At 46.8% G+C, this 16,913-nt stretch overlaps 10 non-coding genes across 10 annotated transcripts; all 10 read left to right on the top strand.

Moving 5' to 3' along the window:
- Positions 1-408: 408 nt before the first annotated feature.
- LOC142287907 (U2 spliceosomal RNA) lies at positions 409-599 on the top strand. The gene has a single exon (XR_012748802.1). It is a non-coding gene; the product is annotated as a U2 spliceosomal RNA (small nuclear RNA).
- A 1,387-nt stretch (positions 600-1,986) lies between these two features.
- On the top strand, positions 1,987-2,177 carry LOC142287906 (U2 spliceosomal RNA). The gene has a single exon (XR_012748801.1). It is a non-coding gene; the product is annotated as a U2 spliceosomal RNA (small nuclear RNA).
- Positions 2,178-3,564: 1,387 nt separating this feature from the next.
- LOC142287905 (U2 spliceosomal RNA) lies at positions 3,565-3,755 on the top strand. The gene has a single exon (XR_012748800.1). It is a non-coding gene; the product is annotated as a U2 spliceosomal RNA (small nuclear RNA).
- Positions 3,756-5,142: 1,387 nt separating this feature from the next.
- Positions 5,143-5,333, top strand: LOC142287903 (U2 spliceosomal RNA). Its single transcript, XR_012748798.1, has one exon. It is a non-coding gene; the product is annotated as a U2 spliceosomal RNA (small nuclear RNA).
- A 1,387-nt stretch (positions 5,334-6,720) lies between these two features.
- LOC142287902 (U2 spliceosomal RNA) lies at positions 6,721-6,911 on the top strand. The gene has a single exon (XR_012748797.1). It is a non-coding gene; the product is annotated as a U2 spliceosomal RNA (small nuclear RNA).
- A 1,387-nt stretch (positions 6,912-8,298) lies between these two features.
- LOC142287901 (U2 spliceosomal RNA) lies at positions 8,299-8,489 on the top strand. The gene has a single exon (XR_012748796.1). It is a non-coding gene; the product is annotated as a U2 spliceosomal RNA (small nuclear RNA).
- Positions 8,490-9,876: 1,387 nt separating this feature from the next.
- Positions 9,877-10,067, top strand: LOC142287900 (U2 spliceosomal RNA). The gene has a single exon (XR_012748795.1). It is a non-coding gene; the product is annotated as a U2 spliceosomal RNA (small nuclear RNA).
- Positions 10,068-11,454: 1,387 nt separating this feature from the next.
- On the top strand, positions 11,455-11,645 carry LOC142287899 (U2 spliceosomal RNA). Its single transcript, XR_012748794.1, has one exon. It is a non-coding gene; the product is annotated as a U2 spliceosomal RNA (small nuclear RNA).
- A 1,387-nt stretch (positions 11,646-13,032) lies between these two features.
- Positions 13,033-13,223, top strand: LOC142287898 (U2 spliceosomal RNA). Its single transcript, XR_012748793.1, has one exon. It is a non-coding gene; the product is annotated as a U2 spliceosomal RNA (small nuclear RNA).
- Positions 13,224-14,610: 1,387 nt separating this feature from the next.
- Positions 14,611-14,801, top strand: LOC142287897 (U2 spliceosomal RNA). Its single transcript, XR_012748792.1, has one exon. It is a non-coding gene; the product is annotated as a U2 spliceosomal RNA (small nuclear RNA).
- The last annotated feature ends 2,112 nt before the right edge of the window (positions 14,802-16,913 follow it).

Below are 16,913 nucleotides of genomic sequence, written 5' to 3'. Positions count from 1 at the left end.
GAAAGGTACAGAGGGCAGGGTTTGGGGGCTGGGAAGGAAAGGGAAAAGATTAGGGTTTGGGGATGATGAAAGGGCTTTCTACGGGTAAGGATGGCAAAGGGTGGCAGTGACGGAAAGTCAGGCAACCTGTCCTGTCCGTCTTTTTGTATCGTGAATTGGAAAGACTGCAAGGGGGAGGGGAGTTGCTTGCGCCCTAAAGGAGGAGTTATTCAGATTCATTGCAGTGGGCGGCGGCTGCAAAACGCACCATTCTTCTTGTTTTGGCTCTGCAAAGCAGCCTTTTCAAGGGTTGGCTTGGGTGACAAAATGTCTTGTGTAGGCGTGGGTTTGTCTCCCTCTCGCTCTCTCTCCCTAAGATGTGTCCGGCATAGGCCAGGGTGCCACTCGAGGCCCAAACCAATTCTGGTTATCGCTTCTCGGCCTTTTGGCTAAGATCAAGTGTAGTATCTGTTCTTATCAGTTTAATATCTGATACGTCCCCTATCTGGGGACCATATATTAAATGGATTTTTAGAACAGGGAGATGGAAAAAGAGCTTGCTCTGTCCACTCCACGCATTGACCTGGTATTGCAGTACCTCCAGGAACGGTGCACCCCTTCTTAACCCAGTTTCCAAAAGCAGAACTCAATTCACCTGATTCATATTAGCCCGATTTAATGAATTGGAAGAAAGCATACGTCTTCATATGCACCTCAATTTGGCCCATTCACTTTTCACACTTCCTCCTTTTGTTTTTTATCTTTCACACTTTTGACTTTCTTTATTCATCCAAATAGCAAACTCATCACCACTCAACCTGACCAACTCGGCTATGTCCCCGTGCTGCAGTTCTCTGTCTTATCTAGATCATTTGCAATTGAATGGAATAGATCCCTTTTGGACAAAGTGGATTCACCTGCTGCTGCAGTGACCACAGGTGTGATAACATCTAGAATTGGCATCTGGTGCGATCTCTCCGCTTCCACTCCAAAGAAAGTTACCTGTTTATTCCTATCATGCATTGGTTTTTGGGGTTTTCTTTGAGTAATGATGATCTCTTTAGTAGTCTGTTGGCGCCCTCTCCTGGAGGAATAGTTTGCTTGCTCTTGGACATTCTAAAAGAGAGGTCATGATAGACATTGAGCTTCTGAGCTCAATTGGGGACAGTCATGGGTGATGAATGTTTGCAACCTACTGCGAAGCCTCATACCGCAATATAAGGAACGTCAAATACTAAGAAAGGGCGGCCTATGAAAGAATTACTACTTTCAATAAGTACACTTAAACGGCTAATTGGGAATAGAAAAACTGTAAAAAGCCCTCTGAGAAAGCCCCCCTCTAACCTTTGATAGTAAGCTTTTCTGTAGTCTGCCTGTTGATGTATTTTCCGTTTGAACTGTGCACAACATGAAGAGACGGAACACTGGCGGCTTGTCACAATGCCCCCCGATGACATCACAATAGCGCTGCTGCCTAGAAAACAAGCTGCGCAGAAGAAGTTGTTCTTTGGGTGGGAGGGTGGGCTAGTGGAAGGAGGGGGCAATCTCTTTTTTTCCCGGGTGGTAGGGGGATGACAGGAGAAGGGAAGCGGGTGGTGAGAAAGGTACAGAGGGCAGGGTTTGGGGGCTGGGAAGGAAAGGGAAAAGATTAGGGTTTGGGGATGATGAAAGGGCTTTCTACGGGTAAGGATGGCAAAGGGTGGCAGTGACGGAAAGTCAGGCAACCTGTCCTGTCCGTCTTTTTGTATCGTGAATTGGAAAGACTGCAAGGGGGAGGGGAGTTGCTTGCGCCCTAAAGGAGGAGTTATTCAGATTCATTGCAGTGGGCGGCGGCTGCAAAACGCACCATTCTTCTTGTTTTGGCTCTGCAAAGCAGCCTTTTCAAGGGTTGGCTTGGGTGACAAAATGTCTTGTGTAGGCGTGGGTTTGTCTCCCTCTCGCTCTCTCTCCCTAAGATGTGTCCGGCATAGGCCAGGGTGCCACTCGAGGCCCAAACCAATTCTGGTTATCGCTTCTCGGCCTTTTGGCTAAGATCAAGTGTAGTATCTGTTCTTATCAGTTTAATATCTGATACGTCCCCTATCTGGGGACCATATATTAAATGGATTTTTAGAACAGGGAGATGGAAAAAGAGCTTGCTCTGTCCACTCCACGCATTGACCTGGTATTGCAGTACCTCCAGGAACGGTGCACCCCTTCTTAACCCAGTTTCCAAAAGCAGAACTCAATTCACCTGATTCATATTAGCCCGATTTAATGAATTGGAAGAAAGCATACGTCTTCATATGCACCTCAATTTGGCCCATTCACTTTTCACACTTCCTCCTTTTGTTTTTTATCTTTCACACTTTTGACTTTCTTTATTCATCCAAATAGCAAACTCATCACCACTCAACCTGACCAACTCGGCTATGTCCCCGTGCTGCAGTTCTCTGTCTTATCTAGATCATTTGCAATTGAATGGAATAGATCCCTTTTGGACAAAGTGGATTCACCTGCTGCTGCAGTGACCACAGGTGTGATAACATCTAGAATTGGCATCTGGTGCGATCTCTCCGCTTCCACTCCAAAGAAAGTTACCTGTTTATTCCTATCATGCATTGGTTTTTGGGGTTTTCTTTGAGTAATGATGATCTCTTTAGTAGTCTGTTGGCGCCCTCTCCTGGAGGAATAGTTTGCTTGCTCTTGGACATTCTAAAAGAGAGGTCATGATAGACATTGAGCTTCTGAGCTCAATTGGGGACAGTCATGGGTGATGAATGTTTGCAACCTACTGCGAAGCCTCATACCGCAATATAAGGAACGTCAAATACTAAGAAAGGGCGGCCTATGAAAGAATTACTACTTTCAATAAGTACACTTAAACGGCTAATTGGGAATAGAAAAACTGTAAAAAGCCCTCTGAGAAAGCCCCCCTCTAACCTTTGATAGTAAGCTTTTCTGTAGTCTGCCTGTTGATGTATTTTCCGTTTGAACTGTGCACAACATGAAGAGACGGAACACTGGCGGCTTGTCACAATGCCCCCCGATGACATCACAATAGCGCTGCTGCCTAGAAAACAAGCTGCGCAGAAGAAGTTGTTCTTTGGGTGGGAGGGTGGGCTAGTGGAAGGAGGGGGCAATCTCTTTTTTTCCCGGGTGGTAGGGGGATGACAGGAGAAGGGAAGCGGGTGGTGAGAAAGGTACAGAGGGCAGGGTTTGGGGGCTGGGAAGGAAAGGGAAAAGATTAGGGTTTGGGGATGATGAAAGGGCTTTCTACGGGTAAGGATGGCAAAGGGTGGCAGTGACGGAAAGTCAGGCAACCTGTCCTGTCCGTCTTTTTGTATCGTGAATTGGAAAGACTGCAAGGGGGAGGGGAGTTGCTTGCGCCCTAAAGGAGGAGTTATTCAGATTCATTGCAGTGGGCGGCGGCTGCAAAACGCACCATTCTTCTTGTTTTGGCTCTGCAAAGCAGCCTTTTCAAGGGTTGGCTTGGGTGACAAAATGTCTTGTGTAGGCGTGGGTTTGTCTCCCTCTCGCTCTCTCTCCCTAAGATGTGTCCGGCATAGGCCAGGGTGCCACTCGAGGCCCAAACCAATTCTGGTTATCGCTTCTCGGCCTTTTGGCTAAGATCAAGTGTAGTATCTGTTCTTATCAGTTTAATATCTGATACGTCCCCTATCTGGGGACCATATATTAAATGGATTTTTAGAACAGGGAGATGGAAAAAGAGCTTGCTCTGTCCACTCCACGCATTGACCTGGTATTGCAGTACCTCCAGGAACGGTGCACCCCTTCTTAACCCAGTTTCCAAAAGCAGAACTCAATTCACCTGATTCATATTAGCCCGATTTAATGAATTGGAAGAAAGCATACGTCTTCATATGCACCTCAATTTGGCCCATTCACTTTTCACACTTCCTCCTTTTGTTTTTTATCTTTCACACTTTTGACTTTCTTTATTCATCCAAATAGCAAACTCATCACCACTCAACCTGACCAACTCGGCTATGTCCCCGTGCTGCAGTTCTCTGTCTTATCTAGATCATTTGCAATTGAATGGAATAGATCCCTTTTGGACAAAGTGGATTCACCTGCTGCTGCAGTGACCACAGGTGTGATAACATCTAGAATTGGCATCTGGTGCGATCTCTCCGCTTCCACTCCAAAGAAAGTTACCTGTTTATTCCTATCATGCATTGGTTTTTGGGGTTTTCTTTGAGTAATGATGATCTCTTTAGTAGTCTGTTGGCGCCCTCTCCTGGAGGAATAGTTTGCTTGCTCTTGGACATTCTAAAAGAGAGGTCATGATAGACATTGAGCTTCTGAGCTCAATTGGGGACAGTCATGGGTGATGAATGTTTGCAACCTACTGCGAAGCCTCATACCGCAATATAAGGAACGTCAAATACTAAGAAAGGGCGGCCTATGAAAGAATTACTACTTTCAATAAGTACACTTAAACGGCTAATTGGGAATAGAAAAACTGTAAAAAGCCCTCTGAGAAAGCCCCCCTCTAACCTTTGATAGTAAGCTTTTCTGTAGTCTGCCTGTTGATGTATTTTCCGTTTGAACTGTGCACAACATGAAGAGACGGAACACTGGCGGCTTGTCACAATGCCCCCCGATGACATCACAATAGCGCTGCTGCCTAGAAAACAAGCTGCGCAGAAGAAGTTGTTCTTTGGGTGGGAGGGTGGGCTAGTGGAAGGAGGGGGCAATCTCTTTTTTTCCCGGGTGGTAGGGGGATGACAGGAGAAGGGAAGCGGGTGGTGAGAAAGGTACAGAGGGCAGGGTTTGGGGGCTGGGAAGGAAAGGGAAAAGATTAGGGTTTGGGGATGATGAAAGGGCTTTCTACGGGTAAGGATGGCAAAGGGTGGCAGTGACGGAAAGTCAGGCAACCTGTCCTGTCCGTCTTTTTGTATCGTGAATTGGAAAGACTGCAAGGGGGAGGGGAGTTGCTTGCGCCCTAAAGGAGGAGTTATTCAGATTCATTGCAGTGGGCGGCGGCTGCAAAACGCACCATTCTTCTTGTTTTGGCTCTGCAAAGCAGCCTTTTCAAGGGTTGGCTTGGGTGACAAAATGTCTTGTGTAGGCGTGGGTTTGTCTCCCTCTCGCTCTCTCTCCCTAAGATGTGTCCGGCATAGGCCAGGGTGCCACTCGAGGCCCAAACCAATTCTGGTTATCGCTTCTCGGCCTTTTGGCTAAGATCAAGTGTAGTATCTGTTCTTATCAGTTTAATATCTGATACGTCCCCTATCTGGGGACCATATATTAAATGGATTTTTAGAACAGGGAGATGGAAAAAGAGCTTGCTCTGTCCACTCCACGCATTGACCTGGTATTGCAGTACCTCCAGGAACGGTGCACCCCTTCTTAACCCAGTTTCCAAAAGCAGAACTCAATTCACCTGATTCATATTAGCCCGATTTAATGAATTGGAAGAAAGCATACGTCTTCATATGCACCTCAATTTGGCCCATTCACTTTTCACACTTCCTCCTTTTGTTTTTTATCTTTCACACTTTTGACTTTCTTTATTCATCCAAATAGCAAACTCATCACCACTCAACCTGACCAACTCGGCTATGTCCCCATGCTGCAGTTCTCTGTCTTATCTAGATCATTTGTAATTGAATGGAATAGATCCCTTTTGGACAAAGTGGATTCACCTGCTGCTGCAGTGACCACAGGTGTGATAACATCTAGAATTGGCATCTGGTGCGATCTCTCCGCTTCCACTCCAAAGAAAGTTACCTGTTTATTCCTATCATGCATTGGTTTTTGGGGTTTTCTTTGAGTAATGATGATCTCTTTAGTAGTCTGTTGGCGCCCTCTCCTGGAGGAATAGTTTGCTTGCTCTTGGACATTCTAAAAGAGAGGTCATGATAGACATTGAGCTTCTGAGCTCAATTGGGGACAGTCATGGGTGATGAATGTTTGCAACCTACTGCGAAGCCTCATACCGCAATATAAGGAACGTCAAATACTAAGAAAGGGCGGCCTATGAAAGAATTACTACTTTCAATAAGTACACTTAAACGGCTAATTGGGAATAGAAAAACTGTAAAAAGCCCTCTGAGAAAGCCCCCCTCTAACCTTTGATAGTAAGCTTTTCTGTAGTCTGCCTGTTGATGTATTTTCCGTTTGAACTGTGCACAACATGAAGAGACGGAACACTGGCGGCTTGTCACAATGCCCCCCGATGACATCACAATAGCGCTGCTGCCTAGAAAACAAGCTGCGCAGAAGAAGTTGTTCTTTGGGTGGGAGGGTGGGCTAGTGGAAGGAGGGGGCAATCTCTTTTTTTCCCGGGTGGTAGGGGGATGACAGGAGAAGGGAAGCGGGTGGTGAGAAAGGTACAGAGGGCAGGGTTTGGGGGCTGAGAAGGAAAGGGAAAAGATTAGGGTTTGGGGATGATGAAAGGGCTTTCTACGGGTAAGGATGGCAAAGGGTGGCAGTGACGGAAAGTCAGGCAACCTGTCCTGTCCGTCTTTTTGTATCGTGAATTGGAAAGACTGCAAGGGGGAGGGGAGTTGCTTGCGCCCTAAAGGAGGAGTTATTCAGATTCATTGCAGTGGGCGGCGGCTGCAAAACGCACCATTCTTCTTGTTTTGGCTCTGCAAAGCAGCCTTTTCAAGGGTTGGCTTGGGTGACAAAATGTCTTGTGTAGGCGTGGGTTTGTCTCCCTCTCGCTCTCTCTCCCTAAGATGTGTCCGGCATAGGCCAGGGTGCCACTCGAGGCCCAAACCAATTCTGGTTATCGCTTCTCGGCCTTTTGGCTAAGATCAAGTGTAGTATCTGTTCTTATCAGTTTAATATCTGATACGTCCCCTATCTGGGGACCATATATTAAATGGATTTTTAGAACAGGGAGATGGAAAAAGAGCTTGCTCTGTCCACTCCACGCATTGACCTGGTATTGCAGTACCTCCAGGAACGGTGCACCCCTTCTTAACCCAGTTTCCAAAAGCAGAACTCAATTCACCTGATTCATATTAGCCCGATTTAATGAATTGGAAGAAAGCATACGTCTTCATATGCACCTCAATTTGGCCCATTCACTTTTCACACTTCCTCCTTTTGTTTTTTATCTTTCACACTTTTGACTTTCTTTATTCATCCAAATAGCAAACTCATCACCACTCAACCTGACCAACTCGGCTATGTCCCCGTGCTGCAGTTCTCTGTCTTATCTAGATCATTTGCAATTGAATGGAATAGATCCCTTTTGGACAAAGTGGATTCACCTGCTGCTGCAGTGACCACAGGTGTGATAACATCTAGAATTGGCATCTGGTGCGATCTCTCCGCTTCCACTCCAAAGAAAGTTACCTGTTTATTCCTATCATGCATTGGTTTTTGGGGTTTTCTTTGAGTAATGATGATCTCTTTAGTAGTCTGTTGGCGCCCTCTCCTGGAGGAATAGTTTGCTTGCTCTTGGACATTCTAAAAGAGAGGTCATGATAGACATTGAGCTTCTGAGCTCAATTGGGGACAGTCATGGGTGATGAATGTTTGCAACCTACTGCGAAGCCTCATACCGCAATATAAGGAACGTCAAATACTAAGAAAGGGCGGCCTATGAAAGAATTACTACTTTCAATAAGTACACTTAAACGGCTAATTGGGAATAGAAAAACTGTAAAAAGCCCTCTGAGAAAGCCCCCCTCTAACCTTTGATAGTAAGCTTTTCTGTAGTCTGCCTGTTGATGTATTTTCCGTTTGAACTGTGCACAACATGAAGAGACGGAACACTGGCGGCTTGTCACAATGCCCCCCGATGACATCACAATAGCGCTGCTGCCTAGAAAACAAGCTGCGCAGAAGAAGTTGTTCTTTGGGTGGGAGGGTGGGCTAGTGGAAGGAGGGGGCAATCTCTTTTTTTCCCGGGTGGTAGGGGGATGACAGGAGAAGGGAAGCGGGTGGTGAGAAAGGTACAGAGGGCAGGGTTTGGGGGCTGGGAAGGAAAGGGAAAAGATTAGGGTTTGGGGATGATGAAAGGGCTTTCTACGGGTAAGGATGGCAAAGGGTGGCAGTGACGGAAAGTCAGGCAACCTGTCCTGTCCGTCTTTTTGTATCGTGAATTGGAAAGACTGCAAGGGGGAGGGGAGTTGCTTGCGCCCTAAAGGAGGAGTTATTCAGATTCATTGCAGTGGGCGGCGGCTGCAAAACGCACCATTCTTCTTGTTTTGGCTCTGCAAAGCAGCCTTTTCAAGGGTTGGCTTGGGTGACAAAATGTCTTGTGTAGGCGTGGGTTTGTCTCCCTCTCGCTCTCTCTCCCTAAGATGTGTCCGGCATAGGCCAGGGTGCCACTCGAGGCCCAAACCAATTCTGGTTATCGCTTCTCGGCCTTTTGGCTAAGATCAAGTGTAGTATCTGTTCTTATCAGTTTAATATCTGATACGTCCCCTATCTGGGGACCATATATTAAATGGATTTTTAGAACAGGGAGATGGAAAAAGAGCTTGCTCTGTCCACTCCACGCATTGACCTGGTATTGCAGTACCTCCAGGAACGGTGCACCCCTTCTTAACCCAGTTTCCAAAAGCAGAACTCAATTCACCTGATTCATATTAGCCCGATTTAATGAATTGGAAGAAAGCATACGTCTTCATATGCACCTCAATTTGGCCCATTCACTTTTCACACTTCCTCCTTTTGTTTTTTATCTTTCACACTTTTGACTTTCTTTATTCATCCAAATAGCAAACTCATCACCACTCAACCTGACCAACTCGGCTATGTCCCCGTGCTGCAGTTCTCTGTCTTATCTAGATCATTTGCAATTGAATGGAATAGATCCCTTTTGGACAAAGTGGATTCACCTGCTGCTGCAGTGACCACAGGTGTGATAACATCTAGAATTGGCATCTGGTGCGATCTCTCCGCTTCCACTCCAAAGAAAGTTACCTGTTTATTCCTATCATGCATTGGTTTTTGGGGTTTTCTTTGAGTAATGATGATCTCTTTAGTAGTCTGTTGGCGCCCTCTCCTGGAGGAATAGTTTGCTTGCTCTTGGACATTCTAAAAGAGAGGTCATGATAGACATTGAGCTTCTGAGCTCAATTGGGGACAGTCATGGGTGATGAATGTTTGCAACCTACTGCGAAGCCTCATACCGCAATATAAGGAACGTCAAATACTAAGAAAGGGCGGCCTATGAAAGAATTACTACTTTCAATAAGTACACTTAAACGGCTAATTGGGAATAGAAAAACTGTAAAAAGCCCTCTGAGAAAGCCCCCCTCTAACCTTTGATAGTAAGCTTTTCTGTAGTCTGCCTGTTGATGTATTTTCCGTTTGAACTGTGCACAACATGAAGAGACGGAACACTGGCGGCTTGTCACAATGCCCCCCGATGACATCACAATAGCGCTGCTGCCTAGAAAACAAGCTGCGCAGAAGAAGTTGTTCTTTGGGTGGGAGGGTGGGCTAGTGGAAGGAGGGGGCAATCTCTTTTTTTCCCGGGTGGTAGGGGGATGACAGGAGAAGGGAAGCGGGTGGTGAGAAAGGTACAGAGGGCAGGGTTTGGGGGCTGGGAAGGAAAGGGAAAAGATTAGGGTTTGGGGATGATGAAAGGGCTTTCTACGGGTAAGGATGGCAAAGGGTGGCAGTGACGGAAAGTCAGGCAACCTGTCCTGTCCGTCTTTTTGTATCGTGAATTGGAAAGACTGCAAGGGGGAGGGGAGTTGCTTGCGCCCTAAAGGAGGAGTTATTCAGATTCATTGCAGTGGGCGGCGGCTGCAAAACGCACCATTCTTCTTGTTTTGGCTCTGCAAAGCAGCCTTTTCAAGGGTTGGCTTGGGTGACAAAATGTCTTGTGTAGGCGTGGGTTTGTCTCCCTCTCGCTCTCTCTCCCTAAGATGTGTCCGGCATAGGCCAGGGTGCCACTCGAGGCCCAAACCAATTCTGGTTATCGCTTCTCGGCCTTTTGGCTAAGATCAAGTGTAGTATCTGTTCTTATCAGTTTAATATCTGATACGTCCCCTATCTGGGGACCATATATTAAATGGATTTTTAGAACAGGGAGATGGAAAAAGAGCTTGCTCTGTCCACTCCACGCATTGACCTGGTATTGCAGTACCTCCAGGAACGGTGCACCCCTTCTTAACCCAGTTTCCAAAAGCAGAACTCAATTCACCTGATTCATATTAGCCCGATTTAATGAATTGGAAGAAAGCATACGTCTTCATATGCACCTCAATTTGGCCCATTCACTTTTCACACTTCCTCCTTTTGTTTTTTATCTTTCACACTTTTGACTTTCTTTATTCATCCAAATAGCAAACTCATCACCACTCAACCTGACCAACTCGGCTATGTCCCCGTGCTGCAGTTCTCTGTCTTATCTAGATCATTTGCAATTGAATGGAATAGATCCCTTTTGGACAAAGTGGATTCACCTGCTGCTGCAGTGACCACAGGTGTGATAACATCTAGAATTGGCATCTGGTGCGATCTCTCCGCTTCCACTCCAAAGAAAGTTACCTGTTTATTCCTATCATGCATTGGTTTTTGGGGTTTTCTTTGAGTAATGATGATCTCTTTAGTAGTCTGTTGGCGCCCTCTCCTGGAGGAATAGTTTGCTTGCTCTTGGACATTCTAAAAGAGAGGTCATGATAGACATTGAGCTTCTGAGCTCAATTGGGGACAGTCATGGGTGATGAATGTTTGCAACCTACTGCGAAGCCTCATACCGCAATATAAGGAACGTCAAATACTAAGAAAGGGCGGCCTATGAAAGAATTACTACTTTCAATAAGTACACTTAAACGGCTAATTGGGAATAGAAAAACTGTAAAAAGCCCTCTGAGAAAGCCCCCCTCTAACCTTTGATAGTAAGCTTTTCTGTAGTCTGCCTGTTGATGTATTTTCCGTTTGAACTGTGCACAACATGAAGAGACGGAACACTGGCGGCTTGTCACAATGCCCCCCGATGACATCACAATAGCGCTGCTGCCTAGAAAACAAGCTGCGCAGAAGAAGTTGTTCTTTGGGTGGGAGGGTGGGCTAGTGGAAGGAGGGGGCAATCTCTTTTTTTCCCGGGTGGTAGGGGGATGACAGGAGAAGGGAAGCGGGTGGTGAGAAAGGTACAGAGGGCAGGGTTTGGGGGCTGGGAAGGAAAGGGAAAAGATTAGGGTTTGGGGATGATGAAAGGGCTTTCTACGGGTAAGGATGGCAAAGGGTGGCAGTGACGGAAAGTCAGGCAACCTGTCCTGTCCGTCTTTTTGTATCGTGAATTGGAAAGACTGCAAGGGGGAGGGGAGTTGCTTGCGCCCTAAAGGAGGAGTTATTCAGATTCATTGCAGTGGGCGGCGGCTGCAAAACGCACCATTCTTCTTGTTTTGGCTCTGCAAAGCAGCCTTTTCAAGGGTTGGCTTGGGTGACAAAATGTCTTGTGTAGGCGTGGGTTTGTCTCCCTCTCGCTCTCTCTCCCTAAGATGTGTCCGGCATAGGCCAGGGTGCCACTCGAGGCCCAAACCAATTCTGGTTATCGCTTCTCGGCCTTTTGGCTAAGATCAAGTGTAGTATCTGTTCTTATCAGTTTAATATCTGATACGTCCCCTATCTGGGGACCATATATTAAATGGATTTTTAGAACAGGGAGATGGAAAAAGAGCTTGCTCTGTCCACTCCACGCATTGACCTGGTATTGCAGTACCTCCAGGAACGGTGCACCCCTTCTTAACCCAGTTTCCAAAAGCAGAACTCAATTCACCTGATTCATATTAGCCCGATTTAATGAATTGGAAGAAAGCATACGTCTTCATATGCACCTCAATTTGGCCCATTCACTTTTCACACTTCCTCCTTTTGTTTTTTATCTTTCACACTTTTGACTTTCTTTATTCATCCAAATAGCAAACTCATCACCACTCAACCTGACCAACTCGGCTATGTCCCCGTGCTGCAGTTCTCTGTCTTATCTAGATCATTTGCAATTGAATGGAATAGATCCCTTTTGGACAAAGTGGATTCACCTGCTGCTGCAGTGACCACAGGTGTGATAACATCTAGAATTGGCATCTGGTGCGATCTCTCCGCTTCCACTCCAAAGAAAGTTACCTGTTTATTCCTATCATGCATTGGTTTTTGGGGTTTTCTTTGAGTAATGATGATCTCTTTAGTAGTCTGTTGGCGCCCTCTCCTGGAGGAATAGTTTGCTTGCTCTTGGACATTCTAAAAGAGAGGTCATGATAGACATTGAGCTTCTGAGCTCAATTGGGGACAGTCATGGGTGATGAATGTTTGCAACCTACTGCGAAGCCTCATACCGCAATATAAGGAACGTCAAATACTAAGAAAGGGCGGCCTATGAAAGAATTACTACTTTCAATAAGTACACTTAAACGGCTAATTGGGAATAGAAAAACTGTAAAAAGCCCTCTGAGAAAGCCCCCCTCTAACCTTTGATAGTAAGCTTTTCTGTAGTCTGCCTGTTGATGTATTTTCCGTTTGAACTGTGCACAACATGAAGAGACGGAACACTGGCGGCTTGTCACAATGCCCCCCGATGACATCACAATAGCGCTGCTGCCTAGAAAACAAGCTGCGCAGAAGAAGTTGTTCTTTGGGTGGGAGGGTGGGCTAGTGGAAGGAGGGGGCAATCTCTTTTTTTCCCGGGTGGTAGGGGGATGACAGGAGAAGGGAAGCGGGTGGTGAGAAAGGTACAGAGGGCAGGGTTTGGGGGCTGGGAAGGAAAGGGAAAAGATTAGGGTTTGGGGATGATGAAAGGGCTTTCTACGGGTAAGGATGGCAAAGGGTGGCAGTGACGGAAAGTCAGGCAACCTGTCCTGTCCGTCTTTTTGTATCGTGAATTGGAAAGACTGCAAGGGGGAGGGGAGTTGCTTGCGCCCTAAAGGAGGAGTTATTCAGATTCATTGCAGTGGGCGGCGGCTGCAAAACGCACCATTCTTCTTGTTTTGGCTCTGCAAAGCAGCCTTTTCAAGGGTTGGCTTGGGTGACAAAATGTCTTGTGTAGGCGTGGGTTTGTCTCCCTCTCGCTCTCTCTCCCTAAGATGTGTCCGGCATAGGCCAGGGTGCCACTCGAGGCCCAAACCAATTCTGGTTATCGCTTCTCGGCCTTTTGGCTAAGATCAAGTGTAGTATCTGTTCTTATCAGTTTAATATCTGATACGTCCCCTATCTGGGGACCATATATTAAATGGATTTTTAGAACAGGGAGATGGAAAAAGAGCTTGCTCTGTCCACTCCACGCATTGACCTGGTATTGCAGTACCTCCAGGAACGGTGCACCCCTTCTTAACCCAGTTTCCAAAAGCAGAACTCAATTCACCTGATTCATATTAGCCCGATTTAATGAATTGGAAGAAAGCATACGTCTTCATATGCACCTCAATTTGGCCCATTCACTTTTCACACTTCCTCCTTTTGTTTTTTATCTTTCACACTTTTGACTTTCTTTATTCATCCAAATAGCAAACTCATCACCACTCAACCTGACCAACTCGGCTATGTCCCCGTGCTGCAGTTCTCTGTCTTATCTAGATCATTTGCAATTGAATGGAATAGATCCCTTTTGGACAAAGTGGATTCACCTGCTGCTGCAGTGACCACAGGTGTGATAACATCTAGAATTGGCATCTGGTGCGATCTCTCCGCTTCCACTCCAAAGAAAGTTACCTGTTTATTCCTATCATGCATTGGTTTTTGGGGTTTTCTTTGAGTAATGATGATCTCTTTAGTAGTCTGTTGGCGCCCTCTCCTGGAGGAATAGTTTGCTTGCTCTTGGACATTCTAAAAGAGAGGTCATGATAGACATTGAGCTTCTGAGCTCAATTGGGGACAGTCATGGGTGATGAATGTTTGCAACCTACTGCGAAGCCTCATACCGCAATATAAGGAACGTCAAATACTAAGAAAGGGCGGCCTATGAAAGAATTACTACTTTCAATAAGTACACTTAAACGGCTAATTGGGAATAGAAAAACTGTAAAAAGCCCTCTGAGAAAGCCCCCCTCTAACCTTTGATAGTAAGCTTTTCTGTAGTCTGCCTGTTGATGTATTTTCCGTTTGAACTGTGCACAACATGAAGAGACGGAACACTGGCGGCTTGTCACAATGCCCCCCGATGACATCACAATAGCGCTGCTGCCTAGAAAACAAGCTGCGCAGAAGAAGTTGTTCTTTGGGTGGGAGGGTGGGCTAGTGGAAGGAGGGGGCAATCTCTTTTTTTCCCGGGTGGTAGGGGGATGACAGGAGAAGGGAAGCGGGTGGTGAGAAAGGTACAGAGGGCAGGGTTTGGGGGCTGGGAAGGAAAGGGAAAAGATTAGGGTTTGGGGATGATGAAAGGGCTTTCTACGGGTAAGGATGGCAAAGGGTGGCAGTGACGGAAAGTCAGGCAACCTGTCCTGTCCGTCTTTTTGTATCGTGAATTGGAAAGACTGCAAGGGGGAGGGGAGTTGCTTGCGCCCTAAAGGAGGAGTTATTCAGATTCATTGCAGTGGGCGGCGGCTGCAAAACGCACCATTCTTCTTGTTTTGGCTCTGCAAAGCAGCCTTTTCAAGGGTTGGCTTGGGTGACAAAATGTCTTGTGTAGGCGTGGGTTTGTCTCCCTCTCGCTCTCTCTCCCTAAGATGTGTCCGGCATAGGCCAGGGTGCCACTCGAGGCCCAAACCAATTCTGGTTATCGCTTCTCGGCCTTTTGGCTAAGATCAAGTGTAGTATCTGTTCTTATCAGTTTAATATCTGATACGTCCCCTATCTGGGGACCATATATTAAATGGATTTTTAGAACAGGGAGATGGAAAAAGAGCTTGCTCTGTCCACTCCACGCATTGACCTGGTATTGCAGTACCTCCAGGAACGGTGCACCCCTTCTTAACCCAGTTTCCAAAAGCAGAACTCAATTCACCTGATTCATATTAGCCCGATTTAATGAATTGGAAGAAAGCATACGTCTTCATATGCACCTCAATTTGGCCCATTCACTTTTCACACTTCCTCCTTTTGTTTTTTATCTTTCACACTTTTGACTTTCTTTATTCATCCAAATAGCAAACTCATCACCACTCAACCTGACCAACTCGGCTATGTCCCCGTGCTGCAGTTCTCTGTCTTATCTAGATCATTTGCAATTGAATGGAATAGATCCCTTTTGGACAAAGTGGATTCACCTGCTGCTGCAGTGACCACAGGTGTGATAACATCTAGAATTGGCATCTGGTGCGATCTCTCCGCTTCCACTCCAAAGAAAGTTACCTGTTTATTCCTATCATGCATTGGTTTTTGGGGTTTTCTTTGAGTAATGATGATCTCTTTAGTAGTCTGTTGGCGCCCTCTCCTGGAGGAATAGTTTGCTTGCTCTTGGACATTCTAAAAGAGAGGTCATGATAGACATTGAGCTTCTGAGCTCAATTGGGGACAGTCATGGGTGATGAATGTTTGCAACCTACTGCGAAGCCTCATACCGCAATATAAGGAACGTCAAATACTAAGAAAGGGCGGCCTATGAAAGAATTACTACTTTCAATAAGTACACTTAAACGGCTAATTGGGAATAGAAAAACTGTAAAAAGCCCTCTGAGAAAGCCCCCCTCTAACCTTTGATAGTAAGCTTTTCTGTAGTCTGCCTGTTGATGTATTTTCCGTTTGAACTGTGCACAACATGAAGAGACGGAACACTGGCGGCTTGTCACAATGCCCCCCGATGACATCACAATAGCGCTGCTGCCTAGAAAACAAGCTGCGCAGAAGAAGTTGTTCTTTGGGTGGGAGGGTGGGCTAGTGGAAGGAGGGGGCAATCTCTTTTTTTCCCGGGTGGTAGGGGGATGACAGGAGAAGGGAAGCGGGTGGTGAGAAAGGTACAGAGGGCAGGGTTTGGGGGCTGGGAAGGAAAGGGAAAAGATTAGGGTTTGGGGATGATGAAAGGGCTTTCTACGGGTAAGGATGGCAAAGGGTGGCAGTGACGGAAAGTCAGGCAACCTGTCCTGTCCGTCTTTTTGTATCGTGAATTGGAAAGACTGCAAGGGGGAGGGGAGTTGCTTGCGCCCTAAAGGAGGAGTTATTCAGATTCATTGCAGTGGGCGGCGGCTGCAAAACGCACCATTCTTCTTGTTTTGGCTCTGCAAAGCAGCCTTTTCAAGGGTTGGCTTGGGTGACAAAATGTCTTGTGTAGGCGTGGGTTTGTCTCCCTCTCGCTCTCTCTCCCTAAGATGTGTCCGGCATAGGCCAGGGTGCCACTCGAGGCCCAAACCAATTCTGGTTATCGCTTCTCGGCCTTTTGGCTAAGATCAAGTGTAGTGTTGTTCGAAGAGGTGGTTTAAGCTCCAGGCCACCTTAGTACAATGATACAATGCACACTGGAAGGTTGCGCTTGCAAGTACTCTGGGTGGATAGTATATTCATCTAGAGGAAAACATGGCCCTACCAGGATCGAGGCTATTAGACTGAGTAAGGGTGGGGGGCTATGGTACAACGTGCCCCAGGACTGACGACCCTGGAGTGAGTCTGAGCTTGCTGGCTTGGGACCCCGGCAAGCCTTGGGCTCTGTTGCACACCGTACCTTGCCTTTTCATACTTTTTGAGCATATTACCCTATCCCGGCCTTCTGGCTAGGAAGGGAAATTTTTATAATCCCGGTCGGAGGTCTGGTCAGCTTTGGGCTGAGAAACTAACACCCGGTTGGAGGTCTGGGTCAGCTTCGGCTGAGAAACCAACACCCGGTTGGAGGTCTGGGTCAGCTTCGGCTGAGAAACCAACACCCGGTTGGAGGTCCGGTTAGCCTTGGGCTGAGAAACCAACACCGGTTGACGGTCCGGGCAGTTTCGGCTGCGAAACCAACAACTAGTAGCTCTCTACTCCACTTGGGTAAGATGCCTGGGTGGACGCTGGGAGCAACGACAAGGCTCAACCAGGCTTCGGCTTGGGGGAGCACCGAAGATCCCTGACCCTTGCTGTGGCCTTCTGGCTCGGAGGGACGGGGTTGATTT

The sequence above is a fragment of the Anomaloglossus baeobatrachus genome, unplaced genomic scaffold (genome assembly GCF_048569485.1).
Source record: "Anomaloglossus baeobatrachus isolate aAnoBae1 unplaced genomic scaffold, aAnoBae1.hap1 Scaffold_761, whole genome shotgun sequence".
Taxonomy (NCBI): Eukaryota; Metazoa; Chordata; class Amphibia; order Anura; family Aromobatidae; genus Anomaloglossus; species Anomaloglossus baeobatrachus.
The sequence above is the reverse complement of the archived record's forward strand: the minus strand, read 5'-3'. Positions and strand labels throughout refer to the sequence as shown.